Raw genomic sequence first — 9,208 nt, forward strand, 5'->3', positions numbered from 1 at the left:
AAGCGTTGATAGCCTTCGAGAATTTAACGTAAACCGTAGTCAGCCATCTCAAATTTAGTGTAAAGCGTTGTCAGGAACCCCATGCAGACCCTCTATAGTCATCTGATCTGCGCAGGTTGACCTCTGACCTCTTCAATCCGATGGAATCGCAAACAGTGAAAAATCTATAAGCAGGTTACCAAGATTCGTAACATCAACATTCAATATGGATAATAAAATTCTACTTTATATGTTACTCTCCGTTCTATAATGACAAAGTTAGATTGGACTTTTTTTTACACAATGGAAGACGAATCTTTTTCTTGTGTTTAGGTTCCTTGATTTTATCAGTACTAAGAAGCTTGTTTTCTCAAGGTCAGGGATAGTACCCTTAAACTCTATCTTTTAAGTTGTTCCTTATGATACTGTAACATAAAGGGAAATGATTAACGTGCATCATTTTTTAGACTCTTTCACCATGCTTTGAATGCAGCGATCGAAAGAGGGATCGAATAGTGTTTTGATATCCGAATATGTTTTAGCACCAAGGACAGGGTCCAGTACCACAACTTCGGATAAACCATTTTCAAAACACAACAAAGTCTCCTATGCCTCCTCGATTCTCGGAACGATAAATCGCTACTTACTTGATTAAAAATAGATCGTTGTCGTAGTAGACTGAGTGTAATACTATGTATCAGTTACGTTGTGATATGTAATTGACTGAGGCTGAAACAAGAGAGCCAAGACCTCAAACCTCCCTGAAATATTTCAAGTTTTGTTGAATTTCTTGTTTTAACCATTATTGTTTGTCTGTTTGTTTATTTTGATCTCCATTAGACTTTAATTTCAGGGATAATTTCTACATTTTTACTAGCTTTCATAAGGCAACAATTATGTGAACAATTATTTGGACATATACTAACATGAAATGTAAGAAAAGAAACAGGAGACAGGTGACCTTTGACCTTTAACCAGTGACCTTGACGTGGCACAATAGCACGTTTCATTTAAGTATCTACTACGGCAAACAAACAAAGAAACAAACAAACAAACCAACACACCACCAACAGAATCTTTAAGTTAGTAATATAGGGAGGTAAACAAATGAAATGTCACGAAATCTTCCAACATGATTACAAATCATGATGGGATAAACTAGAGGGGAAATTTAGTGTAACTAATTAAGTGTCAAGGGACATGTGCTATACGGTACCTGTAAAACACCCCTCGGGACATACAGCCAGCAAGTCAAATGACATCGCACACCACTAAAACCAGCGCACCACTTATACGAAAATTGCACCGAATTTAACGATCGCTAGGAGCTTGCCGAATTTGACAAACACCACAGAGTCCAGAATATATGAAAAAAAAACATTGAACGGTGCTTATTGACGAGCGAGCGTCGGTCAAATCGAAAATAATTTCCATAAGAATTACACATTAAACACACATTAGAATGGTGCATCGAACAAGAGCATGCAAGCTCTATAAAATGTTATATATATATAAGAGGCTTGAAGACTCGGTTGGTGAGTTTCTTTTCTACCTAGATTGTCTCGCACGCTATTTTTCTTTAGAATTCTTTTATCCCACCTTTTTATTGTCCCCTTTGCAGTCCTATCCTTGAAAATAAGTAATCTTGAAATGTAACAGAATCTTTGTGTAACAAATTGCACGTTGCTGCCATTGCAAAACCTCAAATTACATGTTCTGCCGGTCACACAATCATCATAATCTCACAATTGAAAAGAAAAAAGTCATCTGAAGTCTTCATTTATTATTCATCTGACAACATTTTGGTTGGCCACGGTTCAATTTGTAACCGTTTGTGAACTGGCAACTAGATATACGCCTTTTTAAAAACTCCTGTCCCATTTACAATTTGTCTGTGACTTAAGATCCACAATTTCAAAGGAGGTGATGCCGGCATTATGTTATCATAATAGTTATATTTACAAAAACAACTTTTTTTGAATATAATACATACATGTAGCTACACTTTTCGACGTTTTGTCCCAAAACTGGCGAGGTGTTTACAGTATATTTTACACTTCTCAAAAGCATATATTTGTATTTTCTACTATAATTCTTTTCTGCTGACTAGGGGAAAGTTTATGTTGTAAAATGCCGTGTGACAAGAGTGGAAAATGAAGAAAAAGGTCCAGTTAAGCTTACCACTGGTCGTGACAGTGAAGATGTTATGTACAGTATTTACAGGCTCATTGTACGTAATGCATTCCCATATGCTAGTTCTTTTAGATAATAACAATGAGCAGTAGACCGCGGCTTAGCGTCCCTTTATTTTTTTTTAAGCCCCCTTTACAAATCAAGAATTTAGCTCGGCCGAGTTGTCAGCGAGCTCTAAATTACAAGGAGGCATGACCCTGATGCCTACGAACAAATGGCAGAGTTTGTTCGTCGGCATCGGGGGCATACCTCCTCGTAATTTAGAGCTCGATGACAACTCGGCCGAGCTAAATTCTTGGTTTGTAAAGGGGGCTTTAAGATGACTGCAACGCTTTCCGATAGCGCACACTATTTGGTTTAAAAAAACAACCGGGATTCCATATCACGACTTCAAGCTTTGTTGGGTGGGCCTACCAATGAACTACGCACGCTATAATTTTGGATATTTTTTTTCCTTTATAACGAATTAAATGCACTTTGGACACCGTTCTATATTAGACATGATTTTATTAGAATAAGAATATAGGCGAGCCATTTACACCAACCAACCAGTGTGTATTTACTAAGCTAACGTTTCGATGCCTGTTATAAGCAAAGTAAGTACTTACAGGTAGAGAAAAAATTCTCCTATCTCCTTTCCACTTCTCTAGCCTCAAAATAGAATTACATTTTTCCATACAACCCTCTACACTGGGAATGGAATGCGCCAACTAGAATGACCTTCCAAACACCCCTTTACCTTGAAAGTGGAATAGTCTTAATAGCCGACGGCGGACCGCTGATATGTCTCTGTCATTGCTTTATCTCTAAATTCAATAATGTCGGTCTTTACTAATGTAAACGTACACGGTGTGATAGCTTATAGGTTTTGTTACCTTATTTAAATATTATGCACATTTGCTATGAGTTCATCATTTGTATTTGTAGTACGATACATATATAATATTTCACTTATACAATAACGATATGGAACGGCTGTATATGGCCGCAACGATAAGTAAATAAATTCTATTACAGTGTCGACGTATCTAAAACTGCTTGAAAGACTAAAAAAGCGAAAGAACTCGAAAGATTAACTCAGAGACGGCTCTTTTAACCCGTGTCCATGTCTACCCCCCGCCCCCTAGAAACGTTGATAGGTCGGTCCCGAAAGAAATGTTGTAGGAAACGCCTAGTTATTCCGTCTTATTTCAATAAGACGGAGCTTTCTTAATTAAAAAAATAAGGGGATCTTCTTACGACTTATCTTCTCAGGTATTCCATGTTAAAAAAAGTGCATAGTTTAAAAAGAGGGGAGGGGAGGGGGCGATAAAAAAACACAACAGGTTGCAATCATTAGCCACGCCCTGTATATCAACGCTAGACAATTGATACACTTATATATGTTGATACTATCTACCTGTTGTCCTTTTTTATTAGTCCTCGGTATCCAATACATCGCAATAGTGTACTATCATCAAATAACATATTAATTTCTTTAACATAAATATGATCGTACAGATGGCAAAAATATATTTGCAACAGGTAATACACAGGCAAATAATTAAAGCATACACGTATACCTATATAGACCACTTACCTTTGCTACTCAATCTTCCTCACGTAGATCTAGGACTGTAAGAAAAATTCCTGCTCCCAATTTGAGATCTTGAGTGTCTTCTGTAAGCCTTTAAGCATCCCACAGGGCTAAGACTACCTTAAACCAGCGGTGACTGGTCAGCGTTAAAAGCAACAGCTCGCTGATATTGATGGTATGCAGCTGACTGGGCATTCACAATACAACACCGTGTTTTAAGTACATTAGTATCACACTTAACAAAAAATCATGCCACAAAGCCACATTTTTCTGTTTGCATGAAATATTGTTACCATTTTCACGAATTTACATGACGTGTAATGCTGCAAAGATTGTGTTAAGCGTTTTAAGGTTACGTTAATATTCTTGCTTATGCCGTTTAATTTGCCACAACATTCGACCCCCCGCCCCCACCCCGTACAAAACTTATTATTTGCTAGTGGATATCAAGTAAAACTAAATTGAGAATGACTCTCATGTCACTTTTTGTTTACATATCATATTTGCTTTCTCTGTTTAGGATAAACAAGACGTATACAAAAATTTGCTGATTTTGTAAAATATAAACGATATTCTACATAGGAATGTTTTTTAGCAATACATTCTTTTTGAAGAGCCGTGCGAATGATAACATTCGAACTATGACAAATTTTTATTTTCGACAAAACACGAAATATCCATATACCATTTTACAACGTACTGTATCACTTTTACAACGTACTGTATCGCACAGGCCGCTATGTAGCAAATTTGGCACAATCATATATTATTCATACGCGGGCCGTATGCTTCACAAATACGCATTGTCATCAATACAAACAGAGCGGGTGCTTCGTAATAGCAACAAACGACAAAATACCTCCCCCATTTTGTCACTGTTACAATGTTGTGAGGTGCAGTGGTGGTACTTTACTAAAGCCCTATGCCAAAGCATTATCAGGTGCGTGGATTATTCATTATGAAACCAACGATGGTCATTTAACTATAGAAAATGTATGGATATACAAACTACAAGTGATACATAGACTACAATTGTTGTTTAGGCCTTGGGAAATTATTATTGTGTTTCCCTCTCGAAATTTTTAGGATATGTTGATGGGGATTCATTTTTGAGTTATGATTTTTTCAAATATTGAGATATCTAGATATAAGCAATTTCAAGTCGCAATTTATTGGGGCTCATGCATAATATTGTAATTGAAATATGTATTGTGCAAATACAAGTACTGTACAGACACAGTGTGATACTATGTTCATTAGTCATATTATAAGAATCGTTCAGAATTCTACTTTGTTACCAAGAGAGTGCGACATACGGACTATTTCGTTAAGTAGATGACAGGTGAAATTGCTTCCCTCGCCACCTGTCGACTAAAGAAGTGTATTGTCAGTATTGTTATCATGAAAACGGAGATATAGTTTTGTGTTTGTCAGTTTGTTTGTTTGTTGTTTCCGGATCAGCATACCTCAAGAACCACTTAATGGATTACGATCATGGTATTTAATATGTGAGGAGTTGGAAAGACAAATGTCAAGTTAAATTTTGGGCCCCATGGTGTATGACCTTGGTACTGCAGCAGAAATTCCGTTTCTTGTATCTTTTGACAAGGATGTGGCATGGTCTTGATTTTTTTTGTGTGGAAGATAGCTCGGTAAGCGATATGTGGTGTATGTTTGGGTCCCCTAGTTTTGCCAGGGTTCAGGTTACGCAATAAGAAACACAACTTATCATTTCCTATGCCTTAAGTACATGACGAATTGGGCATTACCAACAAACATTGTCAATAGAATTTTTGTTTCAATTTCTTAAAATCATAGCCAGACGTCGTTTTTTTGAAAAAGGGCGCTTTAACTTGTCTTTCTTCACCCCTTTATGCTGGACTTAGGCTGACTATAAGGGACAGGATTCAACAGAAAACCCTTGCCACTTTCGAAAGAATAATGCTCACCAAGCAACCAAAAGCTCTGCACGACAAAATCACCTTTCAGTCTGAGATTCACAACTACCAAACACGCTCAATGATCACGATCAGACTGCCGAAACCAAAATCCAACTCACAGAAAAGGCGCTTCCTGTGCAGGATGTCACAGTTGTGGAACAGCCGGTCTGCCTAAACACCACAAACGACCACAAACGACTCAGAAACACCACAAACGACCACAAACGACTCTAATATGCAATGTATATGGGCCAAAAACCTTGTGTGGCGTTCTGAATACATTGTTTATACATTTATGAATTTAAAAAAAATGCAGCAAGTCCTACGTATTCACCAGTTATTTCGAGTTAGTCCGCCCGACTCCGCCGGTTTCAAGATCGAAGCAATTCTTGTCCGCCATGTATGTTGTATCGCCCGTGGTAGGGGTCTGCATGGGGAAGTTCTCGATGCCTTCCTGGGTTCCATAGACGACAGGGCGATAAAACTATGGAAGCTGTTGGTTCATAGATTATAGAATGGCACTACTCTATCATTTTCAACTTATAAAACTTATATACTAAGTGTTTTTCAGCCTCAAATGCAAGCACGCATTCATTGACAGCGCTTTGATCTTGAAACCGTCGGACTAACTCGAAATAACTGGTGAATACGTAGGACTTGCTGCATTTTTTAAATTCATAAATGTATAAACAATGTCTCCATAGCGCCACACAGGGTTTTTGACCCATATACACTGCATATTAAAGTCGTTTGTGGTCGTTTGTGGTGTTTCTGAGTCGTGTGTGGTCGTTTGTGGTGTTAACCCTATTCAGACTATGTATTTTTTTACATTTATTTGCCATATTACTGCGATTTTGTTACATAAATAAAATCTTATATTATTCAGCATATCTTTCATAATTATATATGCATAAATTATGCTAATTTGATGACGTCATCAGCCCAAAATCCAAGATGGCTGACGGAATGGCCAGATCAAGAATAACAAGCTAATTATCCCTTAAAATTTGTAACTACCTGGTATTTTTTCATCAAAAACCATCAAAATGAATGAATCTAGTCTATTTCCATTGCCTTTTGTGATTATCTGTTGCCAAAAAAGTATTTAAAAAAATTCAAGGTGGTGGATGTAATAGGACGGAGCCCAACTCGTATCTTAAATGTGCATGACGTCATTTAATGACGTCATATTGACGTCATTGATGTTGCTATTGGCACCGCAAGTCGTAATAAACATTATTATTCTGTTATCTGCACTTTTTGTTACATTTTTGCAGCATAACTTGAAGTTTTCTGAGAATACCCATTTTTCATGGGTTTGGTCAATGTTACCAAATTGATGACGTCATAATTACGTCATCTTACGTTAACGTAACGTCAAACGTTACATACCTGTCAGAAATTATGTCGAAATCATGTCCTGAAAATTTGGTGGCCTTACGGCACGTCGTTTTAGAGTTACAGGACTTAGAAGTGGAGGGCCTCAAAAGCCCCCCCCCCTCCCGGGGTGGCCAAAAAAGCCCGGTCTGAATAGGGTTAAGGCACACCCTGGAACAGCAATTAGCAAGTATTGGACTGTAAATATTGGCTAGAGGAATTGTGTCAGATATGTTATGGATTGTCACTTTGTATGTCTCTGTATGTGAGCACAGGAAGAATAGCCTCCGATGAGGCTAATTGTGGATCAAAAGAAACTCAAACCCCACCCAGGCGTAAATGTGACCACAACTCAGATAAAAATGGTGGAGGATGGAAGAAGATGGGCTTCTTCAATATAGTACCCTAGATTTACTGTATGCCCCTATCGCCATATAAAAAGGCTACGGGACTCCTTCTTTACCCTTTTCATAATATAAGGATATAAAAAGAGTACATAAAATGTATTTTAGACTTCTTACGCACTTCGTATGGAAGCACATACAGACTCTGAGACCCTAGTCCATTGTAACTCAACAAACATAGAAGTAATTAGACGCTCGGAAAGAACCATAAGAGATCCAGTAATATTTATAATTCCAATATTGTTTTGCAATCAAAATCGTTTTTAGCTTGATAGGGTTTTTGGTGCCATTGCTGATACGACAAGCATACAATATTGTCTGCAGTGCGATTTCTCCTCGTCTGATGTCCTCACTGACTTTCTATGGACTGAATATAAAAAAAAAACATCCCTAATACATCCATTCCATTGTTATGTTACCCATCCATCCATTTGAGCAGTCAATTATTATTTTTTTTTCAGTTAGATCAGCTTACTAATTTGAGATTGAAAGGAGTAAAACAAAATTTGGGGAATGCTTTGAGGTTGATGAAAACAAAACGACAAGTCAATGTTATACAGCCCTCAAACTTTCTTCTTAATGTTTTGATTATTTTGTTTGTTTGTTTGTTTGTTTGAACCTTTATTTATTCATGAAAGGTCAATTCTACAAAAGGTCAATTCTTTATCATATTTGATCTGTGGTAGTCTCCCATCTTTAATACATATATGAATCATTCTCATATAATCATTTTTACGTTGCTCTATCTATTTTGACGGAAAGCTTTTGGTTTTATTTATTTAATTATATAATAGCTATCACATTTGAACCCATATCGAGAAGTATCTGCATGGTTTCTTCTTATAATATCATGGTATATGTTTTATCAAATTTTACAAAACATAGTTAAATTTTGTTCGAATGATGATAGGGGTCTTTTAGAAACAGACAAAAAATACTGCAGGTTTGTAGCGACATTTTTATTGCTACATTCTTGTAGGCCTTCAGCTAGCTTCACCATTAAAATGAATAAAAAACAATACAGATACACTTCGTTCCCAGCTTAGAGAATTGCTTTAATGTGGACGAATTTCTGAAAGTACGTTTCTTGGCAATGCCCTTTCGATTTGTTTGTATAGTTGTTTGTTTATTTGTTTGTTTACATTGAATACCAAGCAAACTGCCTCATGACGTACCTCACCATTTTGTTTTTATTATATATCCATACAAATTTCATTAATCCTCCCACACCTGGAATTACCCCTACTCTTTTCGATAAGTGTGGTGGGTTCTTTATCGTGTTCGAGGTCCGACCCTCCTTAAAAGTAGAACCTCAAAAACGTCTTAGCCAATGGACGTTCCTTATCAAAGCCAAGTACTCATTTCACCTGCGAGTAGTGAGTTAAAGAACTAAAAGTTTCTTTTCCAGGGACACAACGAGACCGGTGCATGTCTTTGGATTCGAACCAAGGACCTCTACGCCAAACACCTTCTCCACACCACATTGATTTATCATCAAGGACAAGGTCATGACCTAGTTCCTCTTGTGTGTTCTTTACTAGCGTTTGGGTACCGGTACAGAAAATTCAGGTCCAGGTACAGTCCAGGTCCAAAGGACCAGGTCCAGGTTCAGAATTGTTTGTTAAAGTCTACGCGATACAATTGATCCAATTTGCTACAAAGGAATGTATTTCCGGAGTGTTCTATATTCTAATCCCACAGCCATTTTAGAATCCTGTCTCTATATAAACTCTGTACGT

The sequence above is a fragment of the Branchiostoma floridae genome, chromosome 15 (assembly GCF_000003815.2).
Source record: "Branchiostoma floridae strain S238N-H82 chromosome 15, Bfl_VNyyK, whole genome shotgun sequence".
Taxonomy (NCBI): domain Eukaryota; kingdom Metazoa; phylum Chordata; class Leptocardii; order Amphioxiformes; family Branchiostomatidae; genus Branchiostoma; species Branchiostoma floridae.